Here is a 20997-nt window from a genome sequence, read left to right on the forward strand (position 1 = left end):
GCAGACGTAACACCAACTCCTCTGACAACAGCAATAACTGTCTTCTACAACGCCTCCTTCCACGCCTCTGTTTCTTTTCTGTCTTGGTTTTAAAGCAAGCATGGCCCTCCCAAGGGGAGGGGTTTGGCGGGACCAGCTGTCCAATCAGGTGAGCATAAGTAAGAGCAACGTGTCCGCTGAGAAGGATGTAAACACGGCCAAGAGCAAGGACCGCGGTGACAAGATTCACGTGCGTGTGAAGTCCCAAAGCTCTGCCACGACGTTGAACGGATGGGTACGGAATGTGTGGCTGTCACGACTCACACGTCTGATATGCAGCAGGATTAATACAACGAAAGCAGCACACCGCTGCCAAGTACAATGTAAGGCTGCCCGGGGGGGGGGGGGGTTGCGCAGCGGCCCGCCCCTTTGAGGGCGGCCGCCTTAGTGCCACAGGAAGGCACAGGGGTGGGAGCTCGTGTCCCTGGGATGGACCAAGGGAGACCCCAGCAGATAGCTGCTTCCGGCGGGGAGGAGCCGGGGGGTACATATTCTGTCTCCGCCCCCTCCTCGCCCTCTTGTCCGCTCGTTCGCCTTGCGTCCGTTTGGTCGTGTCGGCGTAAGACTTCACGCGGTGGACATCCGGGGTGGACAGGCCGAGCCGAGGGTCGTGTGTATCGCGTATTGGAGGTGAGCGTAGGGTATCGGGGCTCGGGAGGCGAAGCTCCTGACCTGCACCCCGTGATGTCCACATGTTCAAGGGCTCGGGAGTGTTGGGATGCGTGCTCAGTTCCTCGGGGAGGCTTCATGCGTTTCCTTGCACAGTTAACAGTGAGACATACTCTGTTGGAACACAGAGATGTAAATTAACTTTCGCGCCTCTTTTATGCTGGCTTGACGCTGTTTGGGTCGTGCTGTCGGGTTATTATTCAGCCATGGTGGGGCACGGTCGGCCGAAGTCGTAAGCGAGGTGAGCGGCACCCATACCCCCCTGCCCCCTCCCCCGGGTCCCACCACGCAGGCCGTGCCCGGGTGGGACCTTCGCCTCGTTAAAAGTTCCTGCGGGTGGAGTTGTGGCGAGGGTTTGGAATGGGGGGCACGGCAGGGGGGGTTCCAACTTCCCATTCGACCGCCGCTTAGGCTTGCACGGTCCGCCGTAGTATGGGGAGCAAGTTTCGCTCATCCTGCACGCGCCCCCCCCCCCCCTTTCCCGCATCTGCGCGGGGAAGTGAGTACTTGTTCTCCCGACCGGGTATCTGGTCGGGCACTGATTAGCTGGATTACACGGAGACGGGCTTAATGCTATTTGAGTGTTTTGGGGGCGCTTTGATGGTCTTCGGCAGCAGTGCAGAGTGGGGGGCGCTGGCTGAGCTCCGACGGTGATGCGACAGTGGTGGTTGAGGTGAGCCCGCATTGGGAGGCCCCTCGGCCCTCACGGTGCACTGGAGTCATTGGTGGTTGTTGAGAGTGTTTGTTGACATCGTGGGGGCTGCGCACCTGGTCGTACTTTGTACCCTTTTGTGTGCCTCTGATGTTTCTGGACGAGGCTGTGTCTTGGGGTGCTTTCGATTACGTGGCTTTGATGATCGAGATCAATGGAGATTCCTCATTCTCTCACAAAAGGGATAGTGTGCATTACTGGTGCATGACCCCTCTTGATGCATCGACCACCCACTGTCGGACTCGGGTGTGAGGCCCAGGAGAGAAGTTCCCCTGTTCCTAGGCATGCTGGGGGGGCAGGACTCGGGGCCGGGTGGCTATAGGCCTGGTCAGACGCACGCGCTCCTTGAGTCTACGCGCACGAGAGTCACTGTGGCCTAAGGTTTAAGATCCGACTCTTACCCTCAAGGTTAGAGTTCAATTCCTCATGTTGCCTTGGACCGGTTTCTTCATAATAGGGTGGGCAGTGGTAATCCATTTGACTAAGGTTTTAGTTTTTGAGCTTCCCCTTTTTGCGCGGAGGGCCGGGACCGGTCTGAGGCTTCGGGGGTTGTCCTGTTTCCTCCACCCCTTATCTCACGGACTGCAGCAGGTCATTCATGGCCCGCAGTGCCTCGTGCACGGACAGACTGCCTTCGCCCGGCCATCTTCAGGGTGGCCACCTTACTCCATGTCATAGTGATAGACTGTGTTCCATTCGGGAACAGTGCGTGGCAAACCAGTGCATTCTGGGTGATGTAGTTTTGACCGTCTTCCGTCACTGTGATTAGTATAGTACTCACTCAATGATTTGGAGGATTAATGCCGCCAGGGCTGGAATCATTCTATGAGATGCATCAAGTTGTTTTCCAGCCCACCATTGCAGGGACGCCCAACGTAGGTACAAGAGGCCTGGTCCATACCAGTTATTGAGATTACCCACTGCCCACGTAAATGCACCATGTACACGGATTGTACGTATAGTTATGTGACTTGACTAGCCTGAACTTCTTAATACTTTTCAGTACGAATTTTCAGGTTAGCGTCTACGTTGAATAAAAGGTGCACACCTTTGATTACTCTAATTAAACAAGTCGGACATGAATAATTTAGCCATATCAAATAGTGAGTGGGTGGAAAGCCTAATGGGGCAAGACTTTGTAATTTAGGTCGGTTTGATCTTTGAAAGGAAGAAGGTGACGAGTCACACATGTAGGACAGATTCATTTCAACAGTGGTAATTGTCCGTTGTCGGTCATGCTGCTGTTCTCAGTGATTTTCCCCGAGTCGCGGGTGCACGGGGAATGCAATGCAGGCCTAAGAACCATGGTTTTCTTTAAAAAAAAACAAAAAAAAAACTGTTTTACCCTTTCCATTTTCTCTTAGATCGTGCCAGGTGTCCGTCTGACCGGTGGGACTCGCGCCGTACTGGACGGTCATCTTTAGCGTTGGGCGCACGTTTGTTCTCCCTCGGCATCGCTCTCATATGCGGTGGCTAGTCTTGTGGTGATTACAGGGCACTGTGTGTAAGTTGAGCAGGGTTGGGCACGGTTAGTACTTGGATGGGAGGCCTGTTGTGTGTCTCAGCGGTTATAGGTTGTGACCTTCTGATCTGTTGGCGTTGTATGTACTGCGTGAAGCCCTGCCCCTTGGCCACAGCTCTGCCGTTTCTCCCCGATGGTTGGGGAGTTCTACAGCATTTTAGTCATGTTATGGAGACGAGCATAGCTGAGTAGACTACCTCAAGTCTTTAGTTGACTAGGCACTGCTTTAAGAACTCTCCCCTTGTGGGTGAGATGATTTTCATCTGGCAAGGAAATATATGGAAAGGGCTTTTAGGGGACGACATATTCTGATTGGCACGAATTAGAAATAACCTTGAGGAGGAAGGTAGGGGTCATGTATATCATTGCTTTGTTTGTGAAATGTGATATATGGTTTAATAAAACACAGGGGCTGCATCACACAATTTGGTACTGAAGTAGTCGCTATGCAGCACAAACGGTGAACGGCAGCTATATGCAGGGGCCTTGAGTTGGAATGTATTCGTGCAAATAGCTATTTGTTAGATCCCTTGGAGAATGCAACATATTTGGAGAAGAAACCTTACAAACCTCCATAAATTCCTTCATAGTGGGAGAATGAAGAAAGAAGTAGGGAAAGAACTTTGTCTATATGCAGCAAGAACTGCTAAGAGCCAAAAGTTGAACTTAATTAAATACAAAACAGGGCCTCGCACTTCTCTTTTGGGTCCTTTAGTGAATCACCTGACCGCTTGGCAAACTTGATGCACAGCTTCTTCTACTTGCATGTGGAAGATGGCCTGATGCTCTTGGGGTTCAACGTCGACTTTATGTCCCAACAGTTTCCTTTAATTAAGGAACTGTTTAAGTCTACGGTGCCTCTCTTCTAAATTATTGTGCTGGTGGCGAATGGACAATAATTAGGATTAATACAACGAAAGCAGCACACCGCTGCCAAGTACAATGGAAAGGGAACTGTCTGCCCACTGTTAACAAGCAGACTCTACGCAGTGAAGCACAAATGTTTTGTAGAGAGATTTTGTTGACGTCAGTGGTGACCATCGTATTTGAGAGGGTGATTCCACCACTGGGTCATAAGGGCGCATTTACCCTGCTGTGAGGGCTGTCTCATATTGAGGATTTTGGGGGGCCGCTTGTAGCAGATATTTTGGGAGCCCCTGTATGGAACTAACTTGAATTTAATTATCCATTTCCAGCTAATTCAAGCCCATACAATGCCAAACAATATCACATTATATGTTAATATTTCACACAGTCAGACAAAAGCAGCTGAAATATGCCTTGTGTGGGACCTCAAAAAGCATTTTTAACAGGTGTTTAACGCCCATAGGGCTCAAAGGACTTCACCCCCTTCACACCCCCATCCTCCCCCCACAATAGTGTGTGTCAGCCCTGGCTGAGAAAGCTTCCCAGACACACAGTTCTTGAGCTGCTGTGAGCTGGCTGGTCTGACTTCTTATCAGAGAGTTACCAGAGTATTTCACAGGTCTTTAAAAGACCATTTACTCAATAACGAGGTTTGTTGTTTTTTCACCCGTTCCTAGAGCCCCTGCATCTTCACTCTGCCTATTCCTTAAAGTTGCTATTTACTTTTGCTACCACAGTGTGAGAATGCATTTCCTGAAAAGTAACCTTAGGCTTTTGTTTTTTTGTCATTTTATCTAGCTCGAACTCCACCCAAAGGTATTGAGGCACTTTGCATGAGCACCAGTTATATTATGCAAGAACACATTGCTGGAAGTATTAGCCCCCCGCACCCCGAAATTTATCTCTATATTGCTTGAAGTTTTAGCCCCTCTCCCCTGAAATTTGTCTCCACATTGCCGGAAGTATTAGCACCCCCCCAAAAACAAATTGGGCTCTAGTTGCACCCCTGCTGGGTAGAAAGACAGAGGTAGAGGTAGTCAAAGAGGATATCTTTGCACTCCTGTGAGAGGTTTACATTCCTAAATTCATCAAACTCAGGATCCATGTGTGTAAATAAAGAGAAGCTGATCGAGGTGACTAATCTGATCGTTTTAGACGTAGTTGGTAAGAGACAAATGGGTTTGGTCTCTGAGAGGAGGAGAAGCTCAGAAAACCAGTGTTGCCTGTGCCTCTTGGGAGCGATAAATATTAGGCGACAGTGTTCCACCTTCATCTTGGTGAGGACACTGGAAATCAGTGGAATGGGGGGAAAAATCATACGATTAGATCCCTGACCAGTGCATTGACGGAGCATTCTCCCATTACCCCGGGAGTGGAAATTCGATTTGCGTAGAACCAGTATTTTGCATTTGTTGATGTCGCAAAGCGATCCAACACCATATTGCCCCACTCTGAGAAGATCCTGCCCAGTTGCCTTTGGTCAAGTTCCCACTTGTGGCAGTTATCATTGGCCCTGCTCAGGGAGTCCGCCAGTGTGTTCTGTTACTCCCTGTTTGTTGATAAAATACAACACATATTGTCGCTACAAAACAGCAAGAGCGTCAGCAAATCCCTGAAGTTGGGATCCCCGCAATGGATCAGGTCTAGGCGAAAGTCGGTCTCGAAGGCCGTCCATAGTCAAATTAAAGTCCCCCCCAGTATCAAGGATCCCACTGGCAGGGCCAATACCAAAGCCCCTATATTTTGAAAGGTTGGGCGTTGCAGTCCAGGAGGGGCATACACAGAAACCACAATGACTACTCTACCCTCCCACAACCCTGTGGCCGCTGCATACCTGCCTAGCATGTCAGTCCAGGTGTTTTGTACCATGTATGGACAACCCTTACGCAGGAGTATCCCCACCCCTCTGGAGCCCGTAGTAAACCCAGAGTGTACAATCATACAGTAGCCCTTCCTATTCAGTGCCATACAAGTATTTCCTATCAAGTGAGTCTCCTGTAGCAGCACTATATCAAGTTCATGACGGTAAATATATTGCAGGACTATACCCCTTTTAATTTTGTCCCCCAGGCCATTCACATTCCAGGTGGACGATCTAAGTCCCTGACCAGGTGCCATCAGAACTCAACCAACGTACCACCAACCAAAGAAATCGGTCGACCTCACATGTACCCACCCACCTATTATCTAGAATCAAGCTGAGACGATCAGTTGCCCTGAACTTGTCCTGATACAGAATACCACCGTCCACAGTACCAATGCCACATAAGATATGTGCAATCAAATGATTACCACTGTCCGATGCACAAAACCAAAAAATGCCCCAACAGAACCAAGAAACCCCCCAACCTGTCCACCCCATCCCCCCCCAACTCCCGTTTAACTCCCACCCCCTCCCTGCCTCCCTGCTCAGCGGGACAGAAACCGCCCGCCACCCCCAACATGCAGAGTGCCTGTCGCCCACCCTAACACAACTTCAGGGAACTTTAGCAACTCCATCCCTGTAACAATTGTAAATATAACACCAGGTCCTCTCCGGCCCCACTGCCCCCATTTAGGAACTGGGATCCGTGAACCATCATGTCCTGCACATAGGAACCTGTGACCCCATCTTTAGCAGTCGCCCGGACATTATGGGCCTCCCAACTGCAAGAAAAGCATTAGTTAGGGTTAAAGTGTAAAGCACAGCTAGCGGCCTACCATAAGAGCGCCCATGTGTGCCCCATTCACCCAGGAATTGGCAAACCAATCGAACTCAATACACTGTTTCAGCACCCTCCCGTATGGGACTGAGAGTCAGAGTCAGAGTGTGGAGGGGAACGCCTTTGGTTTCGCCAGTCTCCCACCCCATCAGCTGTGGAAGGGACCTTGCGCGCCTTCTGTCCAACAGTGTGCCACCCCTGAAGCAAGTCCCATGCCTCCTCCGGCCTCGTGAAAAACCAGGATTTACCGTTAGATTCAACTCTGAGTTTGGCGGGAAATAACATTGCATACTTTATCTCCTGGTCCCTGAGAGCGTGTTTTACCTCCAGGAAGCTGCGGCGCTGCTTCTGTACTCTCAGGGTAAAGTGGGAGAAGAAGGCTATCTTGCTGTTCTCAAAGGTCAGCGGGGGGGCAGCTCTCGCAGTTTGTAATATAACATCGCGGTCACGAAAGGTAAACACCCAGGCCAAGAGCGGCCGCGGTGGCGCCCTGGGCTTTGGGCGGCAGGCACACGATGGGCTCGTTCTATGGAAAAACAATTGGACAGGCCTCATGGTTGCAGCTGCTTGAGAATGAGGTCCTCGACGAACATGTCTGCGGCATGTCCCTCCGCCCGCTCCGGTACGCCAAGAATCCTGGTGTTCCAAAGGGTCCATTGACCCCTTCTATCCCTCTCTGGAGCCTAAACATCTTCAAAAGTGTTCAGACGACAACATAGAACCTCTGGGTTCAATGAACATCAGAATCAGCATCGAGCGACACCGTTACGGCTCCGTGTGGTTGGGGATAAGGATGGGGCTGGTACCGCTGGTGGGGACTGGCGACACCGGTTTCAGGTCCAACATCAGGGGTGGGGGTGTCACAATTGCACGAACGCCGTCGTCCTGGATTGGATCTCTGAGGCTCCACCGTAGCCGTGGCCCAAGCCAATGGCGTCCAATCCAATGGGGCCCCTTTCGACCCCGCGTGGCCCATAGGCTCACCAGAGGGGTCGGCCCGCTCAAAAACATGACGCATGGCCTCGTAAAATTATTTAATTTGAGCGGGGTCTCATCGGCTCCCAGAAAGGGAGGGAGGCACAAAGTCGACTCTGGCTCAGGCTCTGCAGAACCGTGCCTAGAGCGTTAGTGTTCCTTACCTTGTTTGTTGGCGATGACAGTCGAGGCAAAGATGAAGTCCCCTTGGACTTCTTTTTCTTGTGCCTCTTCCCCGAGTGCCCCGAAGACCTCGAGTGGGACGAAGAGGACTTGGGGCTCCTGGAGCGGTCTTGTGACGACCTCTTCTACAATCAGGACTGGGACCTCAGTGGAGTTTCGCGAGATGGTGTCGACTGCCAGGCAGCAAGGAGCTTTCTAGCCCACTTCCGTAAGGCTTTGAGAGCCATAGCCCGACAGTCCGAGCACAACATCTAGTCGTGGTCGGGCTCGAGACACCAGAGACAGACAAGGTGTGGGTGGTAATTGACATCATGCGGTGACAGGTACAGCATGGTTTGAACCCAGTCTTCCTCGAAGACATCCTCGCACACTAAACTGGAAAAATCCTGAAGTCAACAAAAAGTCGGATAAAGGCCAATCAAAAAGTGACAGAAGGGTAGTTCTTGCCATATCAGCACTTAACTGGCACGGAAAGAAAAGATCTGACGTCCGTGCAGCTGGGGGCGCCTATATAGGTGACTGCGACATCATAACCAATGCCAACGTCACACGTAGCCAAATGGAGCCACCCGACGGCGCGCGCAAGGGGTATTGCTCACCAAAATTTTCCACATCCAGCCTGACGCCTGGAAAATTCAAAGGTAAGGAATCTGAAGCTAGAAGTCTCTATCAGATATACAATTTGTTCAGGGTGTAGCCCAGAGAGTGCCAAGTGAGTACACCTAATTGGGAAAGAAGTTAAAGTCACATAGTAAGACAATAATCACTCAATGTTATAAAAACAAAAACCAGAAGCAATAACAGTGTGTAAACTTCTAATGCAAGCATTCTTTCTGCAATAGTCAAAAACATTATCAACAGGCAAGATAATAAGATTGAAAGATTGAAGCACCAGATAAACATAGAATAAGAGCCTGGCGAGCGGATCTCACCCCTGCAATAAGTAAGGGGCATTTTAAACTAATATAACATGTATTAAGCAGGTTTGGGCAAACACAAACAATGTGCAACTGAGTTTCTCGCGAAAGCCCACAGTCTACAATTATTAGTTGTCCATTGCTGAACCCAATTTGGCGTGCTGTCTTTAATATGATACCTGCCAAGTGGCACTTTTAATATTTATCTGACATATGGTAGGAAAAGAAAGAAGTCACATAAGGCTGAATTACCATACTCTGATGCAAGTATCTAACTGTAGATTCTTCACCTTGTGCATATCCTCAGGTGTCAGATTGGATTCAGAAACTTTTGTAGTAATTCTCCTGTGCATCGGTAGATGGCATAGTGTAGCTGCATGACGGCTCCGCCCTCCTCGTATATGGCATTGGGGTCCCTATATATGCACTTTCTCCGCATACTGATGTCGGTTTCTTTCTGAACACTGACCGCACTGACAGACGTGGAGCCCATAGAAATTAACATGTGACAGTGTGCAGATGTTTTCAATAGACTGAACCATCTTAATAGACAGTATGAATCCACTCCAGAAGACGGAAAGAGGGTGGATAGGTGAGGTAAGTCTCTTGTTCTTCTGATACGACTTCTAACTGCTGATTCATCACCTTGTGAATAGACGCCAAAGCAGAACATCCCCCCAGGTGGAGTGGAATGTCTCTGACACGGAAATCAGTCAAAATGACAATCCTTCCGGATTTGGCTATCTAGGCAGTAATGCTTTGTGAACATATGGAGGAACGCCCATGCAGCAGCATGGCAGATGTCCAAGACTGGTCCACCGCCTGCCAGCGCAATAGTAACAGCCTTTGCTATGGTGGAATTAGCATGCAAACCTTCAAGGAGGTTGCTTTTTGGCCAGCCCATAGCAGATTGTGATGCAGAGCACAATCCATCAGGAGATGGTTCACTTCCGCACCGCTTTTCCTTTCTCACCTTTGTTGAAAAGTTGGTCATTATTTCTGTGAAAAATCAATGTATAACCTTAGGGCTCTTATTGGGTCGAGAGGGTGGACCCGTTCTTCCTCCTTAGAGGAATGAGGCGGTACATAGAAAGCAAGCAAGGTGCTGGATTGCCCCATTCGAAAGGGTGCGACTACCGTGGGCAGGAATGCTGCTTTTGTCTTGAGGACCAGTTTGTCTGCAAACAAAGAACTGTACGGTTTACAGCATGAAGTGTACTGTGGCACTGCAGACAATACCTGCAGGTAACTCACTAGCTTGGCTGATGTTATAGGGATGAGGAGAACTGTCTTGAAGGTTACCAGGCAAAGGGAAGAACTGTACATGGGACTGAAAGGAGTGTGCAGTAGATAGGTGAGAACCAAATGAAGGTCCATCTGTGGCATCAGAAATGGAGTTGGTGGGAACTAATAGTTTTTTACTTGTCGGTGTAGTTTTGCAGCTTGAAGAATTTTCTGGATTCACATGCTGTGCATTATTCCGCCATCTAGTGGTTAGGCCCGGAATAATAGTATTTCTTTCTTTACTTTTTTTTCTTGTTGGTAGGCGTCGACATACCAGCCTTTGGTATCCTCCTTTGACGTTGACGGGCTTTCCTCTGGAAGCTCCCACCTTTGGTCACCATCTTCGGATTCTTTTTTTTCTCTCTCCTCCTCCTCTCATCTTTCCTGGCAGAGGAGGGTGGGTTCGCTAGTGAAGCCAAAAAATTCTTCAAGCTGCAAAACTACACCGACAGGTAAGAAACTATTCGCTTTGCAGCGTGAATCTTTTCTGGATTCACATGCTGTGCATAGACTTTGTAGCGGTTTGCTAGTCTTGTGGTGGCTGGGTGGAAGATGAGCTTTGGTTTGTGAATAGATGTCCTAAGACCTTTTGTCCTACTTGTGCTTCTTTATTCATTTGAATGTCCACACAGTAATGTTTTGTGAAAGTGTGCACAGAAGACCATGTTGCAGCCATGCAGATGTCTTGAATCGGAGTATTAGCTAGAAAAGCAATAGTTGTTCCTTTCTTTCTTGTTGAGTGTTACTGCGGGGCACCTGTAAGGCCTGCCCTGCCTGCTTGTGGCATAACTGTATGGCTTGGGTTATTCATCTTGCAATGGTGTTTTTGGTCACTGGTCTTCCCCAAAAACTATTTGCAAAGGATACAAAGAACTGTTTTGTTTTCCTGAATTCTTGGTTCTTCAATGTAATACATGACCGCCCTTCTAGAGTCAAGTGTATGCAAAGCTCTTCCTGCTTTGGTCTTTGGTTTTTGAAAGAAATTTGGTATTTGTTTACTCTGATTTATGTGGAATCTTGATACCACTTTTAGTATAAATTGAGGATCTGTCCTAATGACAATCCTATTATTATGTATTTGAAAGTAAGGTTCCTGTAGTGTTAGCACCTGTAGTTAACTAACTCTACGTAAGGATGTTATTGCCACTAAAAAGGCAGTCTTTAGTGTGAGCATGTGTGGCGTTGCTTTGTGCAGTGGTTCGAATGATGATTTCATCCTTTGTGCTAGAACTATGTTCAGGTTCCATGTGGGTACTGGCACCATTTTTGGTGGTGTCATTCTTTTTGATCCTTTTAGGAACCTTTTGACCACATGAGAAGTGAAGAAACTTTACCCTGTTTCTCCTCTGGTATACGCTACAATTGCCACTTGTGCACTTTCAATGATGTGTAGCATAATTTACTTTCTAGTAAATGTGTCAAGTACTTAAGCACTGTTCTCTCCTTTGCAGTTTTCTTTGAAAGACGTTTTTTAAGGCACCATTGTGTATATCTCTTCCATTTTGCTGTATAACATTTCCTTGTTGTTGGTTTTCTAGCTTCTCTTAGAACAGCCAATTTGCTTTCTGGTAGTTTGAAATATGCAAATTCTAAGTCCTCAGGAGCGATGCTGCTAGGCCTAAGCTCTCTGGTTCTGGGTGAAGTACTTTTCCGTTTTGCATTGTTAGCAAATCTGCATTTTCCCTTGAGGCATCTCCATTATTTCTGAGAACCAAGTTTGTCTGGCCCACTGTGTTGCAATGAGAATCATTGTCATTTGGCTGATCTTGCATTTGTTGATCACCCTGTTCAGTAATGGTATTTGGGAAAAAGCGTAAGCAAATATCCCTGACCAGTCTATCCATAGCGCATTCCCTAGGGACTGATTGTAGGGTCGCCTGGATGAGAAGTTTTGGCATTGTGGAGTGTTGCAAATAGATTTATTTGTGGCGTCCCCAGCTTGCTGAAAATCTTTTGGAGTTCTGCTCGATTTAGTTCCCATTCGTGGGATGATGACGTTTGTCTGCACAGTCTGTCTGCTTCTACATTGTCCTTTCCTGGTAGGTGTATTGCTATCATGTCTATTTTGTTTGGGATTGCCCATCTCCAAATCTCTTGAGCTAGTGTTGAGAGTGCTACAGACTTGAGTTCCTCCTTACTTGTTTATGCAAAACATGGTGGTTGTGTTGTCTGTTTGTATCAACACCTTTTCCCTGTAGAGCTCTTTCTGAAAGGCTTTTAAGGCTAAGAATGTTCTTTTCAATTCCAAGATAGTGATGTGTTTCACTGATTCCTGCTGTGTCCACAATCCCCTCACTTTGAGGTTGTACATGTGTGCTCCCCATCCCTTTTGGGGCGCATCTGTTGTTATGGTCACTGTCGGAGTTGGCTGTGTGAAAAGTCTGCCCTGTGCTATGTTTGTTTTGCTCCACCATGCCATCTCCTGATGAACTGTCTGCGAGACAACCACTACATTCTCCCAACTCCCTGTTGCCTGCGACCATTGTGTCTGGAGCCATTCTTGAAATGGTCTCCCGTGTAATCGAATGTTGGGAATTAAATGAATGCATGAGGCAATAATTCCCAGTAATTTCCCCACTGATCTCACTGTCAGATGTTGCCCCTTCTGGTATAGATGAGTCTCCTTCAATAAGGCTAATCTCCTCTTTTCGCTTGGGAACGCTTTCCTTAACACTGTATTTATTTCTGCGCCTCAAAACACCTTCATGAGTTCTGGCGCTGGTGATGATTATTCCCAATGTATGGAGGAACCCAGTTGAACTAGTGTCTCTATCACCTGCTGTATATGCTGTTTGCATAGACTCTAGGAGCTTGCTCTTACTAACATGTTGTCCATGTAGGGGTAAATATGAATCCCCTGCCTTCTGAGATGTGCTGCTACTGCTGCTAGGCACTTTGTAAACACTCTTGGTGCTGATTTTAGACCGAAATCCAGTACTTTAAATAGGTAGTGTCTTTTGTTGACCATAAATCTTAACAGACTCTTGTGTTTTTGTTCATAGGGATGTGTAAGTATGCATCCTTTAAGTCTATGGTAGCCATGTAATCTCCTTTTTGCAACTGAGGTATCACTTCTTGCAGTGTAGTCATTTTGAATCTTTGTTTTTTTAATAAATTTGTTTAGAAACCTTAGGTCTAATATTGGGCGGAATGTTCCATCTATATTTGGGATCAGGAAGTATGTAGAATATACTCTGTTGTTTTTTTTCCTTGTGTGGTACGTGCTCTATTGCATGTTTCCCCTGAAGTTCCTGCACCTCTTTGAGTAGCTGAGATAATTCTGTTTTTGAATGTATATTTTGTTCTGGTCTCCTGTTTGGACCGTACTGTAGTATGTTTAAGATCCATTTGTCTGATGTTATGTCCTTCCATCTTTGCTGGAGAAATGTCAGTCTGACCCCTACTGGTGTAGTGTGCTGGAGGAACTGTGAACTTACAGGGTGTTGTCTCAGTATAGGTTGATTTTCTGTGTGTACACTCACTGTTGTTCTTTGTGAGTGTGCAAGTTTTTGAATGCAGTCACTTAGTAGTGGTCTGTTGTCCGCCGCCTTGTGGCTGTCCTCTGCCACCTGGGCACTCTAGAAAGGATTTTCTTCCTTGTTGATATTGCCAGTTCTGCTGCTGTCCTTGCTGCTGTTCCTGGCTAGCTCCTTGGTATGTTTGCTGGTACATTTGATGTGAGGTAGTAGGTTGGTGTGTACTTCTACCTGCTAGTCTCCTTGAAGGGGTGCCTCTACGAATGCCTCTGAATTGTAGAGCACCCATGGACCTAGCTGTCTAGTCGTCCTTCTTTAATTGATTGAGTTTGTCGTCAATGACCTTTCCAAACAGTTGTTCGCCATTGAACGGTGAGTTAATATTACTTTGCACTTCTGGTTTGAAGCCTGAGATTCTCAACCATGCATGCCTCCTTTCTGTGATGCCAATCATCATTTGTCTGCTTGATGTCTCTGCGGCATCTAGGGCTGATTTCAAACACGTGTTTCCAATGTTTTTACCCTCTTCCACCAAGTGGCTTGCTCTTCTTTGGAATTACTCAGGTAGGCTCTTTAACAGTTCTCCTACCTCCTCCCAATGTTGATAAGCATGTCTGTTTAGCAATGCATTAGAATTAGCTATGCGCCATTGGTTTGCTGCACTTCTTTCTACTTTCCTCCATACAGGGTCCTTCCTTTCGCTTTCCTTGTCTGGAGGTGGACCCACTGTTGGTGGTATATTTGCTCTTTACCTTACTGTGGAAGTAATAATAGTCAGCTGGTACAGACCCTCTGATGTATATAGGGTCTTTAGAGGAGTGCTTGCACTTCTTTTCTGCTCTTGGTGTGATAGCCTTGCATGTTGCAGGCTCCTTGAAGGCCTCCTTTCCCTGGTCCAATACACTTGGCAGCATTGGAAGAAATTGATTTCTTGATTGTGTTGGCATCAAAGTCTCCAGTAGAAAACATGATTGGGGTTTTTCTTCCTCCAGCTGAACCCCATATGTTTCAGCAGCTTTTTTAATTACCTGATTATACATGCCAAATGTCATCTGGCGGTGATGGCCTCAAGGGATATGTTTCCACAGCCTCCTCCTGTGATTCGGCGTCGAGATCTTGCCATTGTAGTGTCTGAGATCGCCGATCCCTCATACGTTTGTTCCTCATCTTCGACCTCTTCTCCGAAGAAGAATTCTTCTTCCTCTTTTTCGTCAAGCAGCTCCGGTGTTGTTGGAGGCATTAGTTCCTCGAAGACCTTCTCCACTTTTGTTGTTGTTTTCTGCGGTATCTTGAATTGTTTCAAGCTTTCATCAGAATCTTTATGTTGTCAAATAGTTGCCATTTTGGTTTAGAGCCTTTTCCTTTTCTTCTCCATCTCGGCTCCGTGTATTTCGGCATTGAGACCTTCTGCTTTTCGCTTTGTGCTCGTCAACGCCGCCCCAGTTGTCGAAGCTTGTTTGGACCCCTCTTTTTTCAACGCCGAGGCGTCCTTCTCTTGACTGTTTTTTGACGTCTTTGGTTTTTCGAGGGTCTTTGCCGTTACGGAGTCCTTATCCAAGAATCCTAAGGAGTGTTTTTGTTTTAGTTTGCAACTGTGGTCGTCGAGTGCTTGGACGCTGAGGTTCCCTGTGCGGGACTAGAGTCAGACTTTCGAGACTTCTAATTTTTTCGAGGTCGAGGATTCTCTTACCTCCTTCGAAGTCTTCTTCTTGACCTCCACGTTTGTAACGTCTCTGTCCTCGTCGCCTTCTGGCCCTTCGGCGACGTTGTCCTCCTCTTTGCTGGAGAGGCCCAGGTCTCTCAGCGATGGTGGTGGGCCTTGGCCTTGCATGGTATAGTTGGCTCTTTGCTGTCTTTCCATCACCCTCAACGTCTTCGGGGTGAAGTCGAAGCACGCGTTACAGTCCTCGCTTCGGTGATCCAGCGGGAGGCAAAGTTTGCAGCCCAGATGCTGATCTTTTTGAGCGTACTTGTGGTGAAAATATTTGCAAAACTTGAACGGTGTCTGGTCTATTACTGTGCACAGGGAGCCCCCTGCATGCGCATTCTCCAATCGTCGTCGAAGATTTGGTTCTTTCACCTTTGGTAGAACTCGTTCGGATTAAAGTCTTGAAAGTCTATAAACGTTCTACCGCAGTTCTTCTGACGTTTTTTTCTTATTTTCGTTGATTCTTCTCTCCAATCTTGGGAGTTCCTTCAGTATCGATCCAGACCCAATGGCGGAAAAAAATAATCTGAAGCTGGCGACCAAAAGGTGGGAGCTTCCGAATGAAGCCCGCCGACGTTACAGGAGGACACCAAATGTTGGTATGTCGATGCCTACTAACAACAGCAACAAAAACAAAAAAAAGGAAAGAAATACTACTATTCTTTACCCAACCACTAGATGGAGTAGTAATGCACAGAATGTGAATCCAGAAAAGATTCACGCTGCAAAACATGTGGATCAACCCCTTTTAAAATGCACATCCCAACAGATGATTTGAAGAGAGAAGGCCGATCTGGTAAATGTAGAAAGGCTGATAAATAACCTTTAACCGTGGTCACAGCAAGGCCTTGTTAGGCCAGTGAAAGGCAAAGCAGAAGAATGTAAGGGTGGAACATGACGGGAGGAACACCATGCTACAAACTTCTCCCAGATCGAAAGTCTTTAACTGTTGCTGCTCAATCTCCACGAGTATAGGTGAAGGTTGTGCAAGCTTGGGTGCAGCACCTGGCTCGCTGCTGTACAGGAGATTCTCCCAAATGGGCAGATGGATCAGAGGACAAATGCTCATGGCCATAAGTTCTTGGTACCATAATCTCCTTGTCCAGTCCGGGGCCACTAGGATAACTTCAGAAGCAAGAAGCTCAGAGTCTGAAGATCGAGAATGGGATGGAGGCCTTCATACTTTTTCGGCACCAGAATGTAATAGAAGTAGCAACCATTCCCGATTGGGTACTCTGTCGCTACTGTTTCCTTGGCCAAAAGAGCCTGAACTTCTCCTTGAAGTATGGACAACTGGTCCTTTGCTGTGTGGTTGGCATATCCAAGCGATGGACAAGAAGGGTAGGGAATAGCCTTGTTCTACGATCTGGAGCACCTATTGGTCAGAAATAATGATCCTCCAACCAGAGAGGTGAAAGATGACTCAACGTCATATGAGGCGATCGTGTGCCCCAGAATGCAACATTAAGTAGTTTTGTGGCAGCTGCGTAACTGGTGGATAGAGGGTTGGATTGAACATTGTCACAGGGGGCCTGGACATTGGCACCCTGCTTACCTCTCTCTACCACAAAAGGATTGGGAGGCTTGCTGTTGCGACATGTGAAGCTAGGTCTAGTGAGTGAGCTGTGGCCTTTCTCTCTTTAAAGTGTTTTAAGGCAGAGTCTATCTTCGCTCCACACGGGCGAGAACCATCAAATGGCATGTCCATTAGGGACTGCTAGATGTCTGAATAAAAGCCTGTGAAGCACATCCTGGCATGGCCCTACCCAGACACTCGGTCATGTCTAGGCCAGATCCGAAGGTGTATTTCGCAGCTATTGACCATCTAAGATTAGTCTCTGCAAAGTGACTCAGACAGTGTTCAAGACAGCTGGCAAAACCTCTGCCACTTTGTCCCACAGTAGTAAAGAACCCCGATATGTGAACTTGGGGTGGTATAATGTATGGAGGGACATGCAGGTCAATTTATGACTGTTGTTTATTTTCAAAACAATAGTATTCAGGTGCTCACACAGGTAAGTGACAACAAGTGTGACGTGAAAAGTGAGGGCGATTTTAAAAACAAAAACATCGCATTGACGACAATAAGGGGAACTCCTCAAGAGTTTACAGAGTGTAAGGAGTTCCTGTTGTAGGGGGTCGATAGCTCTTGAGGAGTTCCCATTATTGTTGTCAATGCAATGTTTTTGTTTTTAAAATCACCCTCACTTTTCACGTCACGCTTGTTGTCACTTACCTGCGAGCACCTGAATACTATTGTTTTGAAAATAAACAACAGTCATAAATTGACCTGCATGGTCCTGCATATATTACTTATCGCTCCCTAAAATATTAACTATAGTTTTTAAATACTAACATAGTGTCCCCCGCGGGTCACTTTCTATTGGACCTTTTTGGCCACAACAGAACCATTGTTTTCCCTAAAACTTTGTCCCACAGTGCGCGCCCTTACCTGCCCAGGAGACAAGATGTATTCACTGATCTCAGGGAAAGACTGGCGGACGAAAATGTGAATAGTCTGCAAATGTTTCCATTCGCTTTGACTATGTGGGGGAGTTGTGGGCAAGGCATTTGGGTTTAGTGGGCTAGTGGATGAATGCAGTACTAAACTTAGGTGTGGGAAGTTGAAGTAGAAATTCTGGATCCACGGAGGCAGGATCATGCTGCCTTGCCTTTTGCCTACTGACTGGAAGGATGATCCGGTCTTTGCCAGGGTGCCTACTAGCACATCAGTTATTGCCTTATTTCGATCGGGCACTTGAAGTTCTGCCCCATTATTCCATGGTTTGCTAACTGTTTATGGAGACACACTAGGGGAGAGTGGGTGGAGTGCTAGCACTTTTCAATTGGGGTGGTCTTTCTGTGGCATGATACCAACAGGGACTTTATAGTTACCGCCACTGTTGAGAGGCCTCCAATGTTGGTATGGGACACGGAGATGCACCCACCCCTCATTAATGAATGTACACCTGCCTGGGTAAATACCAACGATACAAATACTAATGTAAGTTGCTCTGGCTTCAAAATGTACTGTAAACCTTGTTAAACTCCAATAAACAGATTTATAAATGAAAATAAATGAGGATCAGTTATTGCCTTATTGAAGGGCAGAAGAGGTTCCTGGTTTGTTTGCGTAGGGTCGCAGACTTCAGTAAGCACATTAGTTTTGACCTCTGCAGTTGACAAGGTGAGGTGTAGGACTTCCACTGCTTTCATGATCACTGTTGAAAATGAGGCAGAGTGCGTTATTGCTGTAGTTGGGCAAGGTGAGTACACATCAATGTCTGGGGAAGTGTCTTGACCACTGGCATCCTGTAGGTCCATGTTATAATATCATCATCAGCACATGTGGGGTATTATCTGGTTCTGAGTAGGCACAGTGCCGGGATCTAGATGGGGGATTCTTTTTGAAGTCCAATAAAACAATGAGATCCGTGTCCGGCATTGGTGACATTAGACCAGACGTCGGGATATTAACTGATGGCACTTGCCTCTCCAGTGTAGGACACGTTTGGCATGGCACCAGTCTCGGAGCTAACGGAGCCGGTGCCGAACTCAGGGTCAGAGTCAGTCATGGGGCCAGATCAGCACGAGGGTCTGGCGTTGGGTCGAGTGGCGTGTTCAGTAATAGGAGATGGCTCCGCTGATGGGAACCAGACTTCAATCACCTTGTAACGCACTCCAGAGGTCTGGTGAGGCAACAAAAATGTATTCATCATGGCCAGGTGAACCTTAGGGGGCTGTTGTAGCATCGCTGTTTGTTGCAGATTGGGACCAGTGGAAGTGTTCCAGGTGCAGAGTTCGACTTTTTTGGGCTGGGTGTGCCTGGAATGTTGTGCGACTCGGCGTGGTGGGATGAAAGAGACCCGTACTTGGAATTTTTTTGTGGAATTGTTCATAGACTTATATTGGTTTTGAGAACAACCGTGGGAGCGACAGGGAGTCTATGCGCTCGACTTCAATTGAGATCGTGTTGATGATTTCCTGAGTCTGGCAACAAGAAGCTTGGCATCTCGATCTCAAATGGCCTTCCTATTTATTTGGGCATAGCAGTCGCATCACCACTTCAAATCATGTTTGGTGCCACGGCACTGCAGATAGTTATCATGGGTGTCAGTAATCAACACCTATCGATTACATGAACAACAGAGTTTAAACCCTGTAGTTTGAGGATTGTTTCCTCCCAGCTACTGCCATGGAATGCATGACAGTGGGCATGAAAAAATTGTTTGGAAGAGGTGTCTTAAAGAGGTCAAGCTTTCTGGTGCCATAGGTCTGGGGCCTGATTTATCAAGGGCAACCCAAGCTCCTAACTGAGTTTTGCTATGCTATGCAGACCTACCGTGCCTGGCTCTGCGTCGCATAGTAAATTTGGAGTAAAGTAAGGCTGCCTTGCGTTACTGTGCCTTGGGAAGGTGTTCCATGGGTGGAACTTGGGTGTTCCATGGGCATCCACCCATAGTTTCTGGTACATTCACAGATTTACGTACACTAATAAACTAAGAATGTGTCAAAATGTTACGCCTTCTCAGGTGAGGCATAATGAGGAGAAATATCTTTGTTTCTCCTGGTTATTTCCTCTTTCTACTTGTGCCGCTTTCTGCTGCACACACAAAAAAGGAAAATGCCACAGTGAATTGTTTTTGTGCAGGAAGGTATTCCTTCCTGCACAAAAACAATCCTGCCTATAACTCAGGCACCCCTGCACCATGGCGCTAGGGTGCCTGTGTTGGTGCTTAGGCTGCACTCAGTGCCCAAGCATGGAGGCAGAGTAGGTATGCACCATATCTTAGTATAGACCTGGCCCTTTTCTGCCCTCTCTCCGTTTGAGTAGCACAGCCAATTGTTTTGCTGGGTTGGTTGAATTCGTTGTAAATCTGCCCACTGGTGTATGATAGCTGGCCTGGTGCAAAGGGTTCTGACAGGAAAGACTCTGCCATCACATCAGAAGTGGTTCCCCAATCTCTAAATGAGGCAGGGAATCAAGAGTAGGTGAAAAGGGAATGAACTGCTTTTTCTAGATTAAATTAACAGTCACCGCTCAATAACCATCTTAATGCCTCCAACATAAAGCAAGATTTGTGAGCTTTTTCCCCCCCAAATACACCCCATATATGAATACACTTAATACGCCAGCATTTGTGGAAAATTAGAAAGCATGCCTGGGCGAGTCATTAAAGTATTGTTAGCAAGATAAGGACTCTGGTTAACCATCTAACACCTACATCCATTGTCTACAGGTGTCAAAAAGGATTCCTGTAGAAAATGTACTCATTAAACCATAATCAATAAAGAGATGTTAACCTCTATAAATTATTGGGTGACAGGTTGTATACTTATTATGCAGGAAGTATCACCCAATAATTTATAGATGTGTGCAAAGTTTTACTGATCAATATACCACATATATTTTGTCTGGCTCTAATGAACAACTTTTGTCATCTTTGAGAAGTCAAGTCAACCTCAGAGTATTTATCCTTTTCAATAACATACTGTGTGTTGTGTTGCAGCACCTAAGTACTTCGGGGCATATCATCAAGACAATTATCGCCGCTTAAATCGGCCGTTTTCGGCCGGAAAGTGGCGACAATTGTATCGCACTATTAGCAAGGTCATGCTATCGCGTGAATCCTTGCCTCAGCACCCTTTCCCTTAACGCCCAGCTTTGCATCTCTAATGAGATGCAAAGTGGGCGTTCCTCCCCCAAAATAACGGGAGAAATGTCGCTAACCGACATTTCTCCTATTTACAAGCTGCACGCTAAAGAGCATAGCGATAAGAAAAGTAGCGCTAACCTTGGTTATCGCTACTTTCCCTACGCCTGCTTTCAGGCCATTATATCCAATGGAAGGTGGATATAATGGCTAAGTCCACCCTGCCCTATCAGAAAGGTATCGCCTGTTTTTTGTGTGATTAGCGCTGGTTTTCCAGCGATGATCGCAC

At 47.0% G+C, this 20997-nt stretch overlaps 1 long non-coding RNA gene across 1 annotated transcript in view; it reads left to right on the plus strand.

The window, feature by feature from the left end:
- The first annotated feature begins 214 nt into the window (after nt 1–214).
- The window catches only part of LOC146831025 (uncharacterized), a 226232-nt gene continuing 205449 nt past the window's right edge, over nt 215–20997 (plus strand). The window contains exon 1 of the long non-coding RNA XR_014961515.1: nt 215–362. This is a non-coding gene — a long non-coding RNA (uncharacterized LOC146831025). The remainder of the gene's footprint in view (nt 363–20997) is intronic.

The sequence above is a fragment of the Triturus cristatus genome, chromosome 5_1, assembly GCF_964204655.1.
Source record: "Triturus cristatus chromosome 5_1, aTriCri1.1, whole genome shotgun sequence".
Taxonomy (NCBI): Eukaryota; Metazoa; Chordata; class Amphibia; order Caudata; family Salamandridae; genus Triturus; species Triturus cristatus.